We start from the raw sequence: 18370 nt of genomic DNA on the forward strand, positions 1-18370 counted from the left end.
TTTTAGATGTGTCTCTTGTAAGTAGTATACAGCTGGATTTTTTTTCCCAACTCAACAACCTCTGTGTTTTAACTGATGAATTTCATTTAATTACATTTATAACTTATTTAATTACATTTATTTAATTACATTAATAACATTTAATTACACTTAAATTTATTTTTATTACTTGTATATCCTATTTACTATGCTTTGGATGCTTTTTTTCTATTTTCTTTTTTCTTGCTTCTTTTAGGTCAATTACATTTTAAAAATTCTTTAAAGGGTTAAAAGTTTTAGAATCTCTTTTTAGAGTTTTAGTAGTTACTCTTAAAATTTTAGCACCAATTTATATGCTTTTAGTTCACTTTTGGCATTCTACTTTTTCTATATCTAGTCTTTTATTTTAGCAGGTCTGTCGGATTCCTTTAGCATTTCTTCCAGTGATGATTTCTGCCTATTATGATCTCTCTTATCCTTACTTGTCCTTCATTTCTCAATGACAGTTTAGTTGGTTATAGGATTCTAGGTTAGCAGTATTTTTTTCCAACACTTTGAAGGCACTATTCAATGATTTTCTGGTCTCTTTTGCTACCGATGAGAAGTCCATATAGTCCTTCATCACTAAGATCTCTATTTTCCCTGATTATTTTTGATACTTGAACTCTTTCTTTGATACCCTACAGTTTCACTCTGAACTGTTCTGGGTGTCAAATTGATTATGCATTTATATTTTTACTAGAGTGCTATGCTATATTAGCTGTTTTGACATCTCCCCCCCCATCAATAAATATCGATACAGAATATCTTCCCATGCCCATAAATATTCAACTACTTTGTCAATTTAAATTTTTGCATTTCTGTATAGTCAGAGATTAAGGTATTTCATCTCATTTTTTATTTGAATAAAATCATATATACACACATGCAAGAAAAAGGGGTCATAATGTACATGTAAGTACTGGATACTGCTGATGTCCTGAGTAGCTTACTAGTGCACTGAAGCCACTCACACTGTATCAGGGATTATGGACTGTGTGCATCTCTTCCCAACTCTTCACTCAGTGATGTCTCTTTGGTCACTGGGAATATTTACACTCTGAAAATTGAGTAATGCTGTAAATCAGGGATTTTTTTTCCCCTGGCAAGTTAGTTCTTAAACTTTCACTAACACAGCACTAGTTAGCTTCTTTCTAGTAGACACTTGTTACCTCTTGCCAGCATCTATGATACCCGTCTGTAAGCTTAGTCTTGTTGAGGTCTAGACACATTCTTGACTTTAGCATGAAGTCTGTTGGCAGTCTCAAGTCTACTAAGTAGTGGGCCACAGAGTCACTCATTCTTTAATCTGTTAGTACATTTATTTAATGAATATTTTTGAAGGCCTATTATGGGCCACGCAGTATGTTGGGGAGGGAAAACACACAGATGGCCAAGAACAGAACATCTCTCATGCCAAAGTCAGTTTTAATCCCCGGTGTATCTTCTTCCTACCACTTGGCATTATCATTAGTTGGGCTGTATTCTTGTAGGTCACTGTGCCTCAGCTTAAAATTTCTGCATTATGACATCCATGTCAACTAGATGGGGAGAAGATGTGGACAGAGGCACGGCATGGGTTGATTGCTTTTGTTTACTGGCATGCACTTTTTTTTTTCATTTTTTCATTTTATTTATTTGAGAGAGAGAGTGAGTGAGTGAGTGAGTGAGTGACAGAGCCCAAACAGGGGTAGAGAGAGAGGGATAAGCAGACTCCCTTACTGAGCAGGGTACCCAATGTGGGGCTCCATCCCAAGACCCTAGGATCATAACCTGAGCCAAAGGCAGACACTTAACTGACTGAGCCATCCAAGTGCCCCATACATGCACTTCTCTTAGCAAATAATGCTTTAGCCTTCCAGAGTAAAGAGCTGCAGAACCCATTGTTTATCCATAAGCTCTTACAACCTCGTCAAGTGTCTCTAAGTAAGTTTAATTAAGTTTTCATCTATAAAATTATACATTTTGAAATAAATTTTGGATGTTTGGGGGTTGATTCCTACTTACTATAATTCCAAGAAGACTACTTAAAAATTTAAATTCTGGAGACATCAAGTAGTTCTTTCAATGTTATATTTTGATGAGTTCGGGATAAATTAATAAAAAGCAGATGAATGAAGTTATTCTAGGGTTCACATGGGTTTAAAAATTAAGATAGATATATTGACAAAATATGTTTTGGCTTTTGCCAAGTTCCCAGATTTTTTAAGGAGTTTTAAACATTTTGTTGAACTGAAAATGAGACTGAAACTACTAATTTAATATTTAACCAGTATAGTGTCCATTAAAATACTATAAAATTTTTAATTGAATTGATTACTCTACCTTTATGTAAATATGATCAAGTTAGTGTCTTAGTTTACTAATTTAAAAATAATGATGGGCTGCCTGGGTGGCTCAGTTTGTTTAGTGTCCAACTGTTGGGTTCAGCTCAGGTCTTAATCTCAGGGTCCTGGGATGGAGCCCCACATGGGGTTCCATGCTCTTTAGGGAGTCTACTCGAGAATTCTCTCTTTTTCCCTCTACCCCTCTCTCTGCTCATGTTCACTCTCTCACTCTCTCTGTCTCTAAATAAATAAATAATTCTTTTAAAAAACCCCACAAAGAATTATATATTTCATAGATTGATTATAGGAGTCTCATAATTAAAGCAATGTGGTAGCAACATGAAAACAATAACACTAAGATCCAAGTTTAGTTATTGAAGCCTTGTAAGCTCTTCAAAATATTAAGCTGTTATGTAAATTAGGAAAACATGCAAATTCCAAGATATATGTTATAATATTTCCCAAACATCCATAAACCTGTGAAGCAAATATATCTTTCATATTTAAAGTGATTTGAGACAAAAACACAAAAAATCTTGTTCAAAAATCTTGAAGAAGTCACTCAAAATATTAGGAGAGATGTCAAAAGAGAGAAATGTGATTGCCCAAGGAGTTCTTCAATGAGCTCAGATTGTAAGGAGCTATGGAAGAATGGCCACGTTAATGAGGATTAGTGGAAAAGGGACAGTCTTGTTTGGAGGGTATAAGAAGGGTTAATTTTAAAATGCATTGAGATACCTGGGTGGTTCAGTCAGTTAAGTGTCTGAGTCTTGATTTTGGCTCAGGTCACACTCTCAAAGTCATGAGATCAAGCCCTGCATTGGGCTCTTCACTGGGCATGGAGCCTGTTAAGGATTCTCTCTCTCCCTCTTCCTCTGCCTCCCCCCAACCAATCATACACTCTCTCTTTCTCTTTAAGAATAAAATTAAATAAAATAGGGGCACCTGGGTGGTTTAGTTGATGAAGTGTCTGCCTTTGGCTCAAGTTATGATCCTGGGCCCTGGGATCAAGCCCTGCTTAATGGGGAGCCTGCTTCTCCCTCTCCTGCTCTCCCTGTTTGTGCTCTTTCTCCGTCAAATAAATAAATAAAATCTTAAAAAATAAAATAAAATAAAATAAAATAAAATAAAATAAAATTAAAAATATAAAATGTATTAAGCCTCATGAAATACCCAAGACCCCAAACAGAACATTCAGAGCAAGAAAAAAAAGATGTGCAACTTGGGAATGGTGAATATGGTTGACCTTTGAACAACATGGATTTGAACTGTGTAGGTCCACTTCTATACAGATTTTTAAATGTACAGTGCTGTAAAAATATTTTATCTTCCTTACAGTATTCTTAATAACACTTTTTCTCTAGCTTACATTATTGTAAGAATACAGTATATAATACATATAAGATACAAAATATTTGTTAATTGATTCTTTATGCTACTGGTAAGGCTTCTGGTCAACAGTAGCCTAATAGTAGTTATGGACATCAAATGTTACATGTGGACTTTTGACTATGTGGGGCTGGGGGGCAGTGTTGGCACTCCTAAAAACCCCTAGGTTGTTAGAAGTTCAACTGTAATATTGCTAGAAGGTGGAAAGGAGACAGACAAAATCAATGCATTTCTTTATTGAAGAACATAATGTCCAGACGCTAAAATGTAGGGTAAGTACTCTAGACAGGACACATTTGACTAGGATAGAATAAGAAATTTAAATAAGTCCATGTCTTTAAATAGATTCATGCCTCAATTTTTGAGTAACGTATGCAGGATGTTTACTAAGTCTACAGACGTGACCACCAACCCACTGCTGACAAAACTTAAGGAGATGTTGCCCACAACATGAGTGGGTCCAGGAGACAGGAAATGAGCACATTCTATTGCTGTTAACGAGAGGAGAAACTGTTGGACTACGAAATTATAATGCTGATCCTGGGCAATAATTGAAAACAAATGATAAATCTAATGATTTCTAAGTACCTAAAAGAAAAGCAGTTATTAATTGTCAGAACCAAATGCATTGACAAGCTGTTATCTTATTCTCAGCAAGATGATACAGTCTCTCATTAAAAATCTGGATGGCAGAAGACTTGGTTGGATTAACAGCATGCCTCTGCGACCACGGAGAGAGACTCTTTAGAAGAGGAAAGGGTCTTAACCTTGATCTTGTTCTGTTCAGTGTCTATTAATGACTTAAATGAGGGCATATATAATATTCATCACATTTGCAGAGAAGTCCAGATTGTGAGGGAAAGTTCATACAATGACAAGTGTAAAAAGATAACCAATTCCTGGAATAATGGGTTTAAACTAACATGATGAAAATTAACAGAGATTACTATAAAGTTCTGGATTTAGGTTAAAAAAAAATCAAAGCCTCTAGGAGGCTTTGGGAGGCTGGCACAGCAACAGTTTGTGTGAAAGATTGATGGACCATCTCAGTTGCTGTTTTCCTATCTCCTGAGAAGTAAAGTCATCCCACTTCACAATGGTCAGAAAGCATATTTTGATGAGACTGTTCACTTTTTGGAGCAAAGTAGTGAGAATGGTGAAGATTATTGCAGTTAACTAAAATTGGTGGCTGGTCGAACGGTTGGACCTACATCCAATAGGTCAGCTTACCTGTGAAATGTGGAACAGGTAAAGGCTTTTGAATAAGTAATGTTGTTCTACACTGTTGGGTGTCTGTTTTTGGAGAGGTCCCATAACTTCTGATACTTCTCTACACTGTTGGGTGTCTGTTTTTGGAGAGGTCCCATAACTTCTGATAGCCTCAGTTTCCTTGGCTGAAAAGTGAAGATAAAAATACCTACTTTGCAGAGTTGTCACGAGGATTATAGGTGTGTAAGACCAGCTCTTGGAGAGAGAAGCATGTGTGGAGTTCAGAGATTAGGATTCCTCTGTGGCTCACTGGTGCCCAGGAATAGGGTACTTCTAGACAATATTTAGAAGATGAGCACCATCTTTATGAAGACTGTGCTCAGGATCAAATTTTTTAATTTTGATGAAAGTGGCCTGTTTTAGAAGCAAATATTATTTGATACATACATCTTAATGGAAGAGGACATCCAAGCTCTGGGGTTTAAGGCTGCAAATGTTGGAGACTGATTTGAGGTGAGGTGCTAATGCTAATAGAGATTTAACTACTCATGATTCTTTTAAGGAGTTAATGTTTTTATTAGTGCTCTATTACAAAGATCTACAGTTCCTGAGAGATCTGCCTAACCTTATTTTTCCCCATAAAGTCTGCTATTTTTCATGTGCAATTTTGCAGAAGGCAAGGTTTTTTGGTTTTGTTTTGTTTTCAGGTATTGTAGCTGAGCAGAAATGTGGTAGATGGAACACAGGAATGTAAATGAAACCTCATATTTACTTGATACCTTACTCTTAAAATAATTCCACAAACAACACATAGCAAGGAATAAACACATAAAGTACAGTGTGAGAGAGCCTTGGTTTAGAGCTTTGAGTTGCTGGGTTCCAATCTGACTGAGCACTTCACTCATTAGCTGTGAGGCATGGGCTGAACTATATATTCTAAAATTGTAGTACTAATCCCCAGTACCCTCAAGGTGTGACTGAATTTGGAGATTGAGCCTTTAAAGAGGTATTTAAGGTTAAATTAGGTCATTAGGAATGGACCTTAATCCAATATGACTGATTCTCTAGAAGAAGAGATTAGTGTACCTCTAGGTACAGAGGGAAGACCCTATGAAGACACGGGGGTGGGGGTGGGGGATGCCATCTAGAAGACAGAGAGAGGCCTCAGAAGAGACCAAGCCTGAGAACAACTTGATCTCAGATTCTAGACTCCAGAACTGTGAAAAAATAAATTTCTGTAGTTTAAGCCACCCAGCCTATAGGACTTGGTGATGGCAGCCCTAGTAAACTGATATACTGTGTAACCCTGGATATTTAATCTGAGTTTTTATTTCCTGACTTTTAAAGTGGAGATTTTGACATAAAAATTGGTGGTATTTTACTTTATGTTTTTGAAGATTTACTTATTGAAAAAGAGAGAAAGAGAGAGAGAGATAGTGTGAGTGCAGAAGGGAGAGGTAGAGGGAGAGGGAGAGGGAGAGAATCCCAAGCAAATTCTCTGCTGAGTTTGGAGCCTGATGTGGGGCTTCATTCTACAACCCTGAAATTGTGTGTGACCTGAGCTGAAAACGAGAGCTGGACACTTAACCCATGGAGCCATCCAGAGCCCCTTAGGTGGCATTTTGAAATAAACAAGTAAAATAACCTATTTCATATTGGGGGAAAAGATGCCCCAAAAAAATAGATTTGGATTGTGGTGGCTTTTAAATTTGATTTCTCTAAAAGCCTGAGAGAGAAAATATACACATATCCTGACATGATGAGACCAAAAATGATATGTTAAAACTAACTAAATATTTGAATGGTAATTATTTACAAGAAAAATTCCCAGTAGCATTATGCTACCAATCAAAGAGTGCTCCAAGGGAATTTCAATTATAATTTGATCCCCTCTCCCCCAAAAAAGTCAATTTGCATAAATCATCTCTTTAGAGACATACCTATTGCATAAATTAGGACACACCCGCACTTGTTAAATACTTAAGGTTTGATTTAATCAAAGATTTCAGGATGCTGAGAGCAGCTTAGGCCTGCCCTTATGGTAATGCATGCATAGGCTGCAGTTGATAATCAGAGCTGTGTTGGGCATTCCACTTTGCACCTCCTAGGGCACCAATTTTCAAAGACTGTTAGAACCCAATAGAAAAATCTCACCTAAGATTCATCTGTAAGCTAAATTACAGGGGAAGCCATTATCATGCATTTTACATGCACTATTGTTCTGGGTTGTCAGACAAGCACCTCCGGATCAGAGGGAAGAATTTTGCTAGCTTTGATAATCCTGAGAATGGAAATGGTCAACTGAGGTATTTCGTTGTTCTTCTGATCAAGAAATATTCTTTTTTTTAAAAAAATGTTTTATTTATTTATTTATTCGAGAGAGAGACAGAGAGAGTGAGAGACAGAGAGAGAGAGAGAGACAGAGACACAGGCAGAGGGAGAAGCAGAACTCGATCCCGGGACCCCAGGATCATGCCCTGGGCCGAAGGCAGGCGCTAAACCGTTGAGCCACCCAGGGATCCCCAAGAAATATTCTTAATTGAACCTAAAGGATATACTGATTCCCCACTAGATGTCTAGCCCTGGATGCCTGACTCCTGGCATGAGGATGGAGGAGTAGATATTTAAAATCTGTTTGGAAGAGACTAAACAAATACTAAACAATTAGAAATAAATGAAATGTTAAGTTATATGGAATTAAGTGAAAAGAGATTTCAGAGAAGGGTGAGGACAGTGTAAATTTGAGGAAGTGGATGGGGCTCAGGAAAAAGGAAGGATTTAGATATGGAAATTTAAAGTAGAGGATACATTGGAGGTTACTCTGGGTGGGTGTTATTTGAGCAGAAGGGTGTGTGTGTGTATGTGTGTGTGTGTGGTATGTGTGTGATCAGGCGCTACTTTGAGGGGGGAGTGTTGAGAGAGAGCATGAGCAAAGGCACGTAAGTGGAAGAGCCTAGATTCTGTGCATAATGAACAAAGAAAAATCTGGCTGTGAGAAAAAGATGTGCAGTTCCATCCCATTTAGTGTCAGGATTAGGAATGTGTTATTTCTAAATCCTGAGAATAACCTCCAATATTAAGTATTACCAGCCTCATTTTGCAGATAAAGGAACTGAGTCTTAGAGAAATTAAGTGACTCGCCTGCAGTCACACGTATTAAATGCACAAGCCTGCAAAGTCTTCCTGAGGTCGTCTAGGCATAGTGAGGCGTGCAGGGGTCGGCGTGGGAATCACAAATCCATGGATGCTGCTGGTGCCCACAGTGGCATCCACTTTGCCAGCTGCATCCCTCAGCTGCATTCATTCCCCGGGAGGATACACCCCTCCAGACCTTGGCTAATGACCATTATGCGTGAGGTACAAAAGGCCAGCCCCCTTGCTCAAGCTGGAACCTACTCTGTGATGTGCTATGTGCTCCACAGCTTCTCCATGGGATCCGAATGAAGTTCATCTGGAGCTGAGCTTGCATTCTTGGTTTGCTTCTCCATATACTCTCTCCTTCATCCTTTACTCCGTCCCTGCCGACAGTGCTCCCGGGATAAATCAAATCTGACCTAAGACAAAACTGTTCAGATATGCCTCAAAATTATGTTCCATGCAAGCAGTGTAGCACTGCTGTAAGTGCGGACACTATGTGGAGGAGCTGTCAGGCAGCATGCTGAGCGGGCGGCGGAGCCCTGGTGAGCGCCTCCACCATCGGCCAGCAGGTACATGTTAAGCACTTCACCCGCATCTTCTCGCCTAAAGCTTATGACTAACCCTCTAAGTTAGGCTCTGTGATTATACCTGTCTTCATAGGTGAGGGAATTCTGGTCCAGAGAGAGTAGATTATCTGCTCATGATCACACAGCTTGTAAGTCGCACAGCACAGTCAGGATTCCAACACACTTGTGTTTGACTTTAGAGTTAGCTACACAAAAAGGTTTGTGCATGCTGGAACGGGGGCCTTACTGAATGTGTAACTTCCATGGCTCAGCACAGTCAGGGCAGTCAATAGGTTTACTCAGTGTTGAAGGGAAAGCAAGTTATAATGGTGGATCCAATCTAATCCCTTAAATGAGCCAGTATCAACACAAAATGATTTGAAGGCAACAAAGCATAAAGGGAGATGGTAAAGTGGGCAGAGGAGTGTGAAGCAGGTAAAAGATAGACACTACATAATTGATTATTCAAATTGGAACACTGTTAAGGGGGGTAGGAGATGCCATGAGTAATTACACGAGGATAACAAGTGTAAACCAGGGCCCTCTAGCAAATGAGGATGTACAATCACCACAGTAATAGGAGGCAACAGGGAGCTATAGTAGGTTCTTGAGCAGGGGTGTGAAATAATTCTTCTGTCACTGGTATACAACATGATTTAGAAGAAATCTTGGAAGCTAAGAAAACAGCAGATTGTAGATTGTTCTAGAATTACAGTGTGTGATCTGTCTGGGTTTCTATTCTGGCTTCTCAGCTTTTCTCTAGTTCACTATGCTGGAAATAGTCACCCCTTCTGGACCTCGGCATGCTTGCCAGAGACTCAGCCAATCATCTTGCCCCAGGGGATCAGAACTCTGTCCAGGTACTCCCGACCGCTGGTAGGACTCTTTGTTTAATTCAGTTGGACTCTGCCTTAGGACCAAAATAGCCTCATTCTGCTGGCTCTGTTCCCCTGAAACATCTGCCTTCCCACAGGGTGTCCCATGCCTTGTGATTGTCCCCGTAGAGACTTTTGCATGAACAAGAAGGTGGGGATATATGTCTGCCATGAGACACTCAGGCTTTCGGCCTAGATAGATTGGTCCTAGAGGTCATTTCCCTCTGGGCTACAGCAAGAAAATAAATGGAAGCTGTTTGTATGAAAGGTCCAGCATTTTTGGCCTTACGTTCCTCAGAGTGTGCAGCAATCCTGGGTTAAATGATGAGGCCCTTTATCCTCACGTAGGGCCTTTCTGGTGTCTTCTCTCTTTGGGTTTTAAACACACTGCATTACATTTACAGAGTTAGGGTTAAGGCCAATAGTTCTAATCATGTGGGTTTCAGAGGGGGAAAAGGAACAGAGGACCTATTATTATTTGTTGAGAACCCCTTTGTAAGAAGGTAGACTATGGACATTAGAGAAAGAGAGAGAGAGAGAGAGAGAGAGAGAGAATGAGAATAGTGTCTCCACCAAATCTCCAGGGTCTGAAGAGATGCACACAGATCCTTTCATGAAGCAGCATTCTGTGCCTTGGCTCTCTGTTAAATGCTGTCTCTGGATCTGCTTCTGGGAGAATAAAGGTGACAAGGAAACTGAGGAAGAGGTGAAGCAAATCTAGGGAACAGCCCTTCCCACGTGAATGTGGGAGCTTGTTTCTGAATGCAAGCTGATCATCCAGGAGTAAAGAACTCGAGCTCGTGAGATGGGCATATGGTGTATTTTTGTGATTTACAAACCTTGGAATCATACAGACTAAGGCTCAAATTCTAAAGCTATAATCTAATGATCATGGGACTTTGGATAAGCTCCCCAACCTCCGAGGTCCATCTTCTCAGCTACAAAATGTCAGGGGAAAACAGCGCCTCGCGAGGTGGGCATGTGGTGTAAATGAAGTACTGTTTGTCAAGTCTCAAATGTGGAGCCTGACGCTCAGTGAAAGGCAGTTCTTGCTCAAACAAGGCACTCAGGGGCTGGTTTCTCCCTCCTCTGTCCTCCTGTGCACTCTGCACAGCCCACTCTTGAGGCACGTATCACCCCATCGCATACTTAGTTGTCTGCATCTCCCCCATCATATCACTGGCTTCTCCCTGGATTCCAGAGCCTGGCATACAGGTGCTCAGTCCATATATATAATTACATATAAGTACACGTATATTTTTAAATAATAGCTACAAGGCAATGTCCTCTTTAAAATCTTGAACCAACAACGTTTTTATTCCGTTTATAAGAAGAGACTATCTAAAACTGTAATTGCATTTATAAGATATTTTTTTCTTAAGATATACACTTCCAACCCCTTTTCCACATAAAAACCAGGAGACACCCACAGAACTCCTATTGTATGGGGTCTGCGTAAGGAGTAAATGACTCGGTGTATAGACGGCTTGGCACACGCCTCATCCTGGGTGAGTGCTTAGTCAGCACTTGCCCCAGGACAATGATTTATATCCAACTTGTTGCATATTTGCTATGACAGAGACGTAGGATTTGAGGGCACTTGATGTGTAATTTTTGTTTTTAAAAAGTTTATGTTGAAAAACTTAATGACATGCTCACCACCGATTATTGGAAAATTCTACAGAAAATACCGACTCCTTAGCTTAGTGATTGACGTCTTTCTGAAGCTCTTGTGGAGAGAGTTTGGTGAGCGACACTCCTCTTAGTAGACACAAGAGAATCAGAGACCAGAACAAGAATCCTTAGCCAGACCTGTGGACAGAAATCCTCTAGTCCAGGGTCTTGGTCTGGGCTCAGAGCACGTTTTCTGCCGGGGTTCCTGAATAGTTTTGGAGAATGTTGTCAGTGATGGGTCCAGCTCCATGATATCTTTCATTCCAGTCTGTGTTTCTGAAGCTGTCTTAATGGAACCAGAGTGGCTCTGGGAACCTCTGGCACAGGCCTGGTTGTCCTGGCATGGCCTGCATCCACATCTGAACTCAGGCTGCCGTGGCTGCTGTCCAGCCCTCTGCTGCCTGACCAGTGATTTGGGTGAGGTTTGTTGAATGTTGGTTTGTAAGGTAGGGTCAGTTAGGCTATGCCCACATTTGTGACCACACTGTTGTCTCATCAGCTGCTTTAAATACATGCCCTCATTTTAAACCTCTCAACCAAATGGAGACCTTGCCCTCCCTCCCACTCATCAAACTGACCCTTTAGTAGTGGATCCAGTGACTGCGTATGGAAATAGCCCATATTAGCTGTATGGCTGCAACAAATGCTTACTCTCTTCTCATTCTTTTCACAAATGAGGAGCGTCACCAAGGATACAACTAACAATTACATTCTCTTGATTCAATCTCAGAAAGAGTTTCCAGATTGGCACTACCCATCCAGCTCATTGTCTTGCCTTCTTGAGGCCCTAAAAATGTGTTCATGTTATTCTACAAAATACTGTCAATCTTGTCTCAACTCACACTACCAGTCTCACTTCCTGGAAGAAGATGTGGCAAATATCCCGCTGCTCCAGACATTCTGCTGCCCAGGAGTTTATCACAGTGGTCCATTAAGTTCATGTCTTTCCAATGCTCGTCTCTTTGCCTAGAATACTGTTCCATTTTGGAAAAATCCTGCTCATTCTTTTTGCTTAATTTGAATGTCATAGCCATGACACTCTTTGTTGACTCTGGAAAAATAGACAGTTATCCCCTCCTTTTCAATGCTCTCAGAGCTCTGTGTGTTGTCTGTTACAGCCCTTATGGTGTACTGTAATTATCTATTTACATGTGTCTCCTCTCACTGTGCTGTGGGACTGAGGAAGACAGAGATAGCTCATATTCAGTGGAGCCTCTCCAGAACCTAAAACATAGTAGGTACCGTGTTGGAAGAATAACTAGTGACTGGCTAAAAGGCTCTTTTGCTCATGTAAAATAGGCTCTAGGCTGCTGTGCTTTTATGGTTCAATGTAAAATGATAAAGTTTAAAGGGGAAAAACTTTCCTGACCTGTTGCGACATACAGCAAGAGATTTTATTGCTTATTTCTGTTCTCATCTGCCATATGGCTTTCCATTCACAAACTGCTCTAGTGAGAATTACTTTTGCAGGTAATTTTCTAATGATTGTCTTGGGATAAACAAATTTATCAGACTTGTTTGGCTAATGTATTCAAGGAGGTTCACAGGGGAAAAGATTAATCATCTAAGAAGCAAGCCGGTGTCTGTCATTAGGCGGAAGGGTCCAGAGATGATCAGAGCTGAGCGGGTGGTTGCTATGACTGCAGATACGTTTTTCTCCCTTTGTGAGGTCAACAGCAGCTCCCAAGCTGATTGGCTAAAATTAGATTATCCTGCTGACCAACCATGGGGAGTTAATTTCATCAGAAAGAGAAAAATGGTGGGAAATCCTGCCGTGATGCTACAAAGGAATTTTTTTTATTTAGAAACCCACAGAGTCCAAGTTTGCTTCCATTATAATTAATATGTTCTTTCTAATAAAATCCTTTAAGGAAAGCAGACAATAGCATTCGTCAATTATTTTGTATATCTATGTAAGCTTTAATCTGGCTTTGTCCTCAAAACAACTCTCAAAGTTAAAGTAACCTTTATTTTCCTGTTTTACCTCCATAACCTCCAAAGACTGTCATAATGTGTTCATGTTTATATGATTGGAGATAAGCTAATTGTGGAAAACAAAAAAGGAGCTGGCACAGTTAAAGATATTTGCTTGCAGGGCTCCTGCCCTAGGGAAATATGGACACAAAAAAACTTTAAGCAGAAATACTTACCTTTGGATGGGGAGCATCATTTGAATCCTGCCTTCCAAAGGGTTCTTCCCTAGAAGTCATGGATGGCTTATCTTCTGGCTTTCCAGTGGGTACATTCTTTTTTTTTTTCTAGGAATTAATTACCACTGGCCTCATTACATTTATTTCTGTGTGAGAAAGATACAGAATTAGTTAATCTCAGAAACAAGACAAACTTCAGGTTCTCCTGAGTTGTAAAACCAAGTGGATGTGAAATACAAATCAAGGAAAACCATCCAGGATTTAGTTGTTTCTTTAGCTCCTGTGTGACTATGGAAATAAAATATGATTAAGGAAGAAATGGAAAAACAGCTGACATTGAAATTGTGGGCATTCTGCATGCTTCTATCTGTATGACTGCCATTTCAAAATATTTTATTTTTTAAGATTTTATTTATTAATGAGAGACACACACAGAGAGGCAGAGACATAGGCAGGGGGAGAAGCAGGCTCCCCTCTGGGAGGCTGATGTGGGACTCCATCCCAGGATCCCAGGATCACGACCTGAGCCAAAGGCAGACGCTCAACCACTGAGCCATCCAGGTGCCCCAAATCAACATATTTTAAAAATCAAATTAACTAGTTGTGGCATATGTGGATCTGTGCCAAAGGGTCCATGAGGAGGGCCCCAAAATGCCTATTCCTGAAAGCCATGTCTGGGGTAGTCGGGGATCATTATGTCCATATAAAATATAATGACAAACTCCAGGCAGCATAAAAACACTGCCAAGCAATAGTGTTCAAGCAGGAAGCACTATAGGAATTTCTAGGAAGAGGACAAAAGCACCATGGCTGAAGTAATCCAGATCCAGGCATTTCTCCCAGAGGAGAGAGGAGAAAGATAAAGAGATCACCATCCTGATGTGTGTACTATTAGCACGTCACTGAGGATTTAGAAAACAAAGACAGAGCACCACAGGTCCATCACCCTTACAGTAATCATTATAGTAAGTGTATCTGTTCGCTGCTTATCCCGTCAGCCACAGCACTGGTTCACCTCCCCACAGCACTCCTAAGACAGCAGGTACTTTGTTATTATTATCTTTCTCATCACATTATAATTAATGTGAGGCAATTGGGCCACAGAGATTAACCCACCTAAATTTATACAATTTATAAATGGGGAATCCAGAATTCAATTCCAGTTCCCCTTGTTAGCACTTTTCTGCATGTGTCTCGGAATATTGGGCATGGGTACTCATCACAGTGTGCATGCTCTGTTACTTTTTGCACCTGTTAGTATACAAACTTAATAATCATTTTTGATAACTACATACTACTTCATTGAGTGGCTGTGCCACCATTACCTCCTGTTTCATTATTGCTAGACTCCATGTACTTTCAAGTTTGGGAGACATCATCTACAAAAAACCTTTTTCTGTGTCCTTTATTCAGGCTATTTTCTTAAGGTCAATTAATTGCTAGGAATGAAAGGGTCTGAAGACTTTTTGAAAGACTGTATTGTCAAGTTCTCTCGTCAAGAATATATGGATGTTAACTTACCAACCAGTGGGAAGAATCATTAATAGTATTTAATAATAATGATTAATCATAATAAAACCAAAACATGTATATTGATGGGTAACAATACGCTTCGTGTCTTAATGTGCTTTTCTTGACCACTAATTAATTTATTTGTCAAAAACATATTTCTCAAACACCTATCAGCCGGCAAAATAGGTAAAGGATATATCTGTTTACTAATTCTATTCAAGGATTTTTATTGAAAATACCACTGTGCAGAAGACAAACCATTTAGAGGGGGGAAAGATTTGAGGAGGGGAGGATGGGTTCAGATGCTATCCTAATAGAATGAATAAGATAAATATTCAGCAACTGAGTCATTTAGACAAGTGGACAATGAGGTGCGTGGACTATATAGTGTCACAAGCTCCATGAATTACTTAGATCTTTAGTTTCAGTGGAATTTCCTTGGGAGGAAGATATTATCAAAGTCCCCAACCCAGGCAGTTGCATTTGATAAGAATTTTGTAGGTAGAAGTGAGAGATTTTCAAAGCTCATCTTCACTCTCATTTCTCTTCCAAATTCTTAAGACTGTGGCCGTTGGGTTGTTATGTTGTACAGCTGCAAACTGAGGTAGCATTTCAAGCAGGAGTGACGTGGTTCTGGTGAGAGATGTTGAAATTTGAGTTTTGGTGGCACAAGAATAAAACTGAGACAATTCTGTCTCATGGCTCCCCCCTGGTGGGAGGGGATGGTCATCCATCCTTGCATTTCTGGCTACAGTGCAAGCATCATACAGTCAGATGGTTTGTCCTAAAGTGTGGCTGTCACACAATTAAGGGCTACTTGAAGGCAGTCGTATGATAACACAATCGATTATTGTCATCGTAGAGAGTGGACAGTGGTGAAACCAATCATAGTCTGTTTCCAGAGACCATTCATGTTTTGAGACAAAAATAGCTTGCCAAACAGAAGATGGTTTTATTCTGAGATCATGCTTGCTGGACATCTATTTATCATCTATCTTAGCTCAATCTCTGGAACAGAGTAAATGCTCAATAAATATTCACCACTCTTGTGATATGCATCATGACTTTCATTATTAAGTTTGCTGAAGTGAGATTTCCCCTTCATATTCCAAAGACACCTAGAAATGAAAGGAAAAAAGGGAAAGCACTGCAGATGAAAGAGCAGGCAGGATGAAGTGGGGGAGCTATTTTAGGATGGGGCTGCTGCTGGAAAGCTCAGAGGAAGGAGCAAGAAGAATAAAGAGGCTGATGGGGGAGGGCAGAGGGGAGATCAGCGGTTAACTGCGTGGAGTTTCGAGAGCAATGAAAGGTCCTGGACGAGAAGAGCAGTTCTGTGGCAAAACGAAAGACATGTTAGCTAGTCAGGGCTCTGAAGTCCCTAAGGACTCCAGCTGCCTCAGGCTAAGCCCTGGTCTGTTTCAGAAGCCACAAGGTGCTGAACCACGCTCACTGCTGTGTGCCAGGGTGGTTGCGGATTTGCCAGTGAGAACAGATCACTCTATTGCTAAGGAGACGTTAGAGATTGAAGCTTGGGGAGGACAGCATGATGGGCCATTATTTTGTTTCATTTAAGGCAAGATTAGTAACTTAATGTTGATATTTCAGTTTGTGAACTGCCCAGAGGATCACATTCTGTTTTTCACAAAAACCAAACTACAAGTTCGGAGATTTGGGTGCTGTTCTAACGAGGTGGCCGGGACCAGGTGAGCTCAGGTACTAGTGAGCGCCCCTCAGGAGAGGATGACTTCTGTCTTCCTCGGACAAGTTTGCGGATTTGCCACTGCTAAGGAGAGAGGAGGTGGCATCTAACCGGCTGGTGGACACACAGGTTAGTTGGTGTTTCCAAAGAGGACTGGCAGGTCACTGGCTTTGTGGGAGTGTCAGCATCTGCCAATAGAAGGGACACCATGGCAGGTTCACAGAGGACACTCCAACCACCCACATGGCTTCAAGCAAGCCCCTTCACCCCTCTGTACTTCAGTCTCCACATCTGTAAAGTGAAGAGACTGGGGAAGGTTCCCCCCCACCCCCCCAGATGTCAGTCATGAACTAATTATGCCTGCAGGACGTGGGCCTGGAGAACAGTCCAGAAATGTTCAACAGAAATGGTGGCTCAAATAGGAGGAATACGAACTTTTCCAATTGTAGTTTCTCTGGCTAAGGGCCAAATATTTGTTTAACTCCTCTCTTACCTTCGTGTTATGGCCTATTACATATTTTAAACGAGCTCTTCCCTGTTGTACATGTGTTTATCTATTTGGACTGTGAGCTCTTCAAGGACAGGGACAGATTTGAATAGGTAATACATTTACCTGATTCAAAAGGAACAAAAGGGAAAATATAGTGAAGCGTGCTTTCCCCAGCCACCCACTTCCCCTTCCCACCGACAACCAAACACTATTGCTTTTCCGTGTCTCCTTCCAGAGTTGTTTTATACATACACGAACAAATAACATGTGCATTCCCACCGCCCCCACCCCGCTCTCAATATCTTTTGTGGGAAGATGGTAGTGTAGTATATACATTGTTCTGCACTTTCCACTCAATACCGTATCTTGAAGCTTTTTTTGCATAGTGTATAATGAGTTTCCTCAGCCTTTTTTTATAGCTTCATGGCATTCCATTTTATATACATGCCATAATTTATTTAAGCAGTCTCAAATTGATAAATATGTAGGTTTTCAATTTTGTGATGTTCTAAATAATACTATAATGAGTAATCCGATGTATACATGATATTGCAGGTGTGTGTGTGTGTGTGTGTGTATGCATGAAATTTTGTGCTAATGAAAGAAATGGTGGATACTGTTCAGTGCGATTTGGGAAATGCCAACGGGGTCCCTCCCACCCAGACACTTATCCCACCAACTGCATTTGATTTTTCCAAATTCTACATTCAGAGTCATTCTTTTGCTGAGGATCTTGTCTCTTTTCCAAACACTAACCAACGAAGTCTCAACAGTTGTTTGAACTCTGTTATGAATTATTAGCCCCGGGACCAGTTTTATTGTGGTGATCCCATGCTTCTTCCTTATACGTTTCGGTGGCTTTCACCACATTCAGTCAGACATATCCCGCACAGCGTGCAAGGGCTTTCACAGCCTGGCCCTGCTCATGTTTAGGGCTTCCTCTCTTAACATTCGCCTTCAGATTGCAGCCACACCCAACCTCTGTAGCCTCTTAAGTGGGTGACAGCTTTCTCGTCTCCAGGCCTCTGCTCAAAAAGCACCTCTACTTGGATTATTTTCCCCTCTACCTCCAGACCGGCTAGTGCCCTTATCTCAGACCTCACTTCCCCTACATATCCTTTGCCATCTGGCCCAGTTTTGGCTCTTGAGAGTCATCCTGTACACTCTCACTTCCATCCAAATACAAGTTCCCTAGCATTGCAATTGCCCTTAAAAGTTTTTTTCTTTTTAAATTCCTATATCTTAATTGACTATAAGCTCCTTATAAGTGGGAACTTTTGTTTGTTTGTCTTTTTATTTCTAATGCCTATAGCACAATAGGGA

The 18370-nt window shown here is 40.5% G+C and overlaps 1 long non-coding RNA gene across 32 annotated transcripts in view; it reads left to right on the top strand.

The window, feature by feature from the left end:
* The window catches only part of LOC144302457 (uncharacterized), a 106132-nt gene that overhangs the window by 25561 nt on the left and 62201 nt on the right, over window positions 1-18370 (top strand). Inside the window, exons 5-6 of one of the 32 annotated variants that reach the window (XR_013369341.1) lie at window positions 8366-8650; window positions 9400-12239. The exons of 28 other annotated variants lie outside the window; for them this stretch is intronic. This is a non-coding gene — a long non-coding RNA (uncharacterized LOC144302457). Of the gene's footprint in view, window positions 1-4388; window positions 4540-8365; window positions 8651-9399; window positions 12240-14759; window positions 14955-18370 lie in introns of those variants that run through there. 3 more of the 32 variants (XR_013369345.1, XR_013369344.1, XR_013369343.1) reach the window with 3 other exon arrangements.

The sequence above is a fragment of the Canis aureus genome, chromosome 31 (assembly GCF_053574225.1).
Source record: "Canis aureus isolate CA01 chromosome 31, VMU_Caureus_v.1.0, whole genome shotgun sequence".
Classification (NCBI taxonomy): domain Eukaryota; kingdom Metazoa; phylum Chordata; class Mammalia; order Carnivora; family Canidae; genus Canis; species Canis aureus.